Source organism: Arachis ipaensis, chromosome B10, assembly GCF_059453495.1.
Source record: "Arachis ipaensis isolate K30076 ecotype BB chromosome B10, ASM5945349v1, whole genome shotgun sequence".
Lineage (NCBI taxonomy): Eukaryota > Viridiplantae > Streptophyta > Magnoliopsida > Fabales > Fabaceae > Arachis > Arachis ipaensis.
In genome coordinates this window covers 19,154,692-19,159,623 of record NC_142435.1, presented here as the reverse complement: position 1 = coordinate 19,159,623, position 4,932 = coordinate 19,154,692, and positions in this window count along the sequence as shown.

Below are 4,932 nucleotides of genomic sequence, written 5' to 3'. Positions count from 1 at the left end.
TGAACCGGGTCCAAGTGGGCCCAAGACCCAACATATATAAATATTAGTTATGAGCATTTCAGCTCATTAACCTTAAAGAAAGAGGGTAGCGGCGCTGAAATGGAAGAGAGGTGAGAGGTGAGGGTTCCAACTTCAATTTCAATCTTCAAATCACCATAACTTTTGATCCGGAACTCCGATTGATGAGACGTTTGTCGCCACGCGTCGCTCTTCTCATCCTCTACAATTCTATCTAAGTTTGTGATGAGTAATCCACTGTCCTCTACCCAGTTTTCGTTTTTATCTTTAAATTCGAATTTGGTTTGGGTTTTGAGGAAATCTTATGATTTTGGTTGTTTAGGAGTGCTCTAGTATGAGCCATTGGTGAGTTCCATCAACTAATTTCATGGGTTAAGGTAAGAAACCCTCTAACCCTTGTGATTTATCATTTTCATGAACCCTAGGTTAATGTATATATGTGAAATTGGTTATGTTAGTGTATTTGGTGATTTTGGTGCACAATTGGAAGGTTGGTGTCGCTTGTGGAGCCTTGGTGAGACTTGGAGCTAAGGGTTGGTGGAGACTCTCAAGAAGAAGCTCAATTATTTTGGCTACAAGAGGTACGGTTTAAGTTTCATTTAAGTACCGTGTGGTGTGATGAGAATTCTTAGGCTAGATACCCCTAGAATTAAGTTTAGATTGTGCAAATGGTTGGTACTAATATGTATAGTTGTTATGTAATGAGAATTGATGATTGAGTTGAGAATTGTGTGAATTTGTATGTTTGGTGTGTTGAAAATTTTATGATTTGAATAATGAATATTGGTTTGTGGAATATACATTTAAATTGTGAATTTGGGCCGGAGGCCGGAAAGAGGTAAGGAAAGTAAGTTGATATGTGTATTGTGTGATGATATAAGAGATTGGATGGATTTTAGATATTGAATGTGTGAGTAATTGGCTTGGTTATTAAATAATAAGGTTTGAGGAATTGAGGTGTGGAATTTGATAGTTTTGGGTGAAATTGTGTAGAGGAGGTAGGTTTGGTTTATTTGAGTGTAATTATGTGAATGTGGTTGGGTTGTGGTCATTTGGATGAGTGGAAATGAATTTGACTTGTGAACATTAGAAAAATTGGTGATTTCTATTTTTGGGGTAAAAACTGATTTTTGACAAACTTTGGCGGTCCGTAACTTAGTTCACGAAGTTTGAAATTCTTCAAAAATAGATTTTTATGAAAGTTTATTTAAAGATCTTTCCAACGGTTCAGAAATGGTTGAAAAAGATATTTTGTAGAAGAAGTTATGTGTGGTGGAAGTTTGAGGTTTAAAAATGAAATTCTGCAACTTTTTAACTTAGTAAAATTTTTGGCAGATCGTACTCCCACGCGTACGCGTGGCCGATGCGCACGCTTCACTTTCAAATTTTCACTCCCCCACGCGTGCGCCTGGCCGACGCGTACACGTCAATTTACTGATTTAAGTGCCCAGCCAAAGTTCCCGAGAGTTGTGCGGGTATTGTGCTGGTTTTGTGCGTGGGGCACAAACCGCACCCACGCGTATGCGTGGCTAACGTGCAGGCGTCACTTTACTTTTCTCCCATCCACACGTGCGCGTGGGCGATGCATACGTGTCACTATAACTTTCCTGCTTCCACGCATGCGCATGGGCGACGTGCACGTGACCCCGTTTTCACCCCAAAGCTGATTTTGAGTTTTCAAGCCAAATTTCAGACTTCTAAGTCTCCATTCTCACCCTTTATGTGCTAAATACTTATAGTATGCCTAGCGATGGAAAGAGGCGAGGAGATGGGGTAACTTGTGGACGAAGTAAGGGGAGAATTAATGATGATTATGATTAATGATGACTGTATGAGTTGCTGAGGCTGATGATGGAAGTGCAGGGTATGCCGTGATCTAAATGGCTGTATTTGATAATGATTATTGGCTGGTTATGGGTTATGCCATGAGCCGGATGGCTATGATAAATATTGATTTATGGCTGAAAATGAAAATATGGCTTTGAATGATTGTTTTATCTTAAGCTCTCTTTCTCGAAAGTGTGACCCCAGAGAGATGAAGGAAGGTGAGGATCCCCTTCCTTGTTCCTCCTGGTATTGTAAAATTGCCCCCAGCGAGATGGTGGGAGGTTAGGATCCCCTCCTTGGTTCCTCTTGGGCATATGAGAACATACCTCCTAGTTAGATGCAAGGGTTGTGGTTGTGCCCCACTTGCTCCAGGTTAGTTAGTATAGAGGCTCTCCGGGTAGATGCAAGGGTTGTGGTTTCGCTCCACTTACCCTGGATTATGATGAGTGATGTATAAAATTTGTAATCATGTGATGTATAAATGACGATATGGTCATGATGAATGATTATGGAATGTTATGAATGAATGTGAAATGATTATCTGAGATACGAGTTTTTCATGATGAAAGCAGTGACTAGCCACCACGTGCTCCAGGTTGAGACTCGATACTCTGCTGACCCTATGTCGTAAGTGTGGCCGGACACTGTGAAAGTTCCGGATGAGCTCGCCTCCGTGGATAAACACCAGTGTGCGTGGGTGTTGTATGATTATGATTATGATCATGTTTATGATTGAGAATAACTCGAGTTGGGGATGCACGACAAAGGGACAGTCCAATGGTTAGCTACCAGGACTTGTCGGGTTGGCTTTATAACCGACAGATGAGACTCATCAGCCATAGGACAGGCATACATTATTTGCATATGTTTGAATTGTTTGGGTTTTCCTATTTGTTTTGGATTGCTATATCATATATGCTATATTACCTGAGTATGTGCTACTTGTTCTACTTGTACTTTAATTGTGCATTACTTGTCTGTATTGCTTGTGTTTGTACAACTGAGAGGTCGAGAGGTCCCTTATACTGGTGTCGGTGGACGCTGAGGGCTGTGCTTGATGAGATGAGTTGATGATGTAATTGAATAATAACGATGACTATTAAATGAGATAATTTGAGTTCCCTGGGAAGACGTAGTGAAGTGATTTCACTTGCTCCAGGTGAAGATATGATGTATTGATATAGAATTGCTGAGACAGAATAACTGGTGATGGTTTTGTTTATGACTCTAACTCTGATTCATTGAAGAGTTAGAGAGAGTTGAGAAGCATGAAAGATATGATTTAGATTTAGCATTCCCTTATGACAGTTGCCTGTTTATGGATTAGCGAGAACATAGGGTGAATATTGGTGAAAGGAAGTTTAGGATGCTTAGTGAGTTTTTATTGCAATGCATTGAATTTATTTGGCACTTTTACCGTACTGGAAACCCATCGGTCGGGGGTTCTCATTTCGTATATATCTCTTGTTTTTCAGATACAGGTACAGGTACTCAGAAGTGAGCGGTGGTTCATCTGAGAGACAGCGAAGATCTTTATATTCTCTACTTTATATTTTACTTAGAATCTCTCCACCTTTATTTTGAAAAGTTTATTATGTATTGAACTCTTTTAAACTTGCCTATAGAGGCTCTTATGTTTCTTTTGGGAGAGATTAGGAGTTTCTGTTGTCAACTACTGTTATACTGTATCCTAGCCAGCCTAAACTTCACGGGTGGCGACTAGTGGCTATTTACTTATGTTATATATCTATATACTGTCTTTCTCTTATTCTCCTTTATGCCTTTATCTGTATATCGCTTTTGGCTTCATGCTCTATCTTTTAGTTGTCGATACGTGAGTGATACGACTTCGCGATTTTATTTTTACTCTTTTCAGGCTTCTCGATTAATACTCCTTTCAATTACACTTATATTTATGTATTAAAAATCCACCTGAGAGTCGTACCACCGTAATATCATTGACTTATGACTTGAGCATAAGGATTTAAATATTAGGGTGTTACACTTCTGCCTTGCCAGTCTTTAATCATCATCCACCATGGCTGTCAACTTTTGCACATCACTGTCGAATCGGAGCACTTTAGTCTTCTACCACACAAATGTGAGTTCTCAGAGAAGATTGGGAATTTGATGCCACCCATCGCCTTTGAAAAGGTTGCATTGATACCTAACAAACTAGGTTCTTATACCTTTGATTAGCTTCTGCCGACGTTGATGCTAGGTCCGAACTAAATCCCATTATCTCCACCGTGCCTCTATCGCCTCTTTATCTACGAGTTGCCTAATCTTCCCTATTAATCTCCAACTCCAATTATCTTCCAAGCAATTATCCAAATATTTTCTTGCGATTGGGTATGCTAATTCGTTCCCCCTCTCTCGTGATCTAGGTGAAACATAGGTGGGAATCAATTTAGCCAACCTCCTGAATATGTCATATTTAAGAATGGCTCCCTCTTTCGTTTCATTCTAATATGTCACATTTACATTGACTTTGATCTATTTTCTTGGTGGAGGCCTCTAGGTAGCTTTCCTGTCATTTCTTATTCTTTGATTGCTTGTGGTGTGATTATTTGCCTAGAATTAATTGCTTATCTGAAGTTTGTCTCAATGACTTTTCCTCTAATAATTGTAGCTTCTGGGTTTATTGTCGTATTTTAAAATATGCATTATTTTTTGTTTTCCAAACTTCCTAGCACATAAATCCTATTTTAGCCATTATGAGCTTTGTTGTCTCTCTTTCTTGCATCTTAGCTTTTTTGAACATTTCAATTAGCCATAACCCAAAATTTGTAATTAATTCTTTGGTAGGAGTACAATGTACTTGGCCACCAAACTAGGCAGCTCTAGTCCACGAAAAGAGCAAAAGAACATGTTTCATTGTTTCAATATCCTCCCTGCATAACAAACAATTAGGACTATTAATAATTTTTCATGAATAAATTATAATTTACTAGGAGAATGTCATGAGTAGCTCTCCATAGAAAAAATTAATTTTTGAAGGAGTTTGCAAATTCTAAATATCCTTCCAAAGTTCTTTCATATCTGTACTAGATGAAGGATTCTCATTTTTATGCTCTGCTAGTTTTT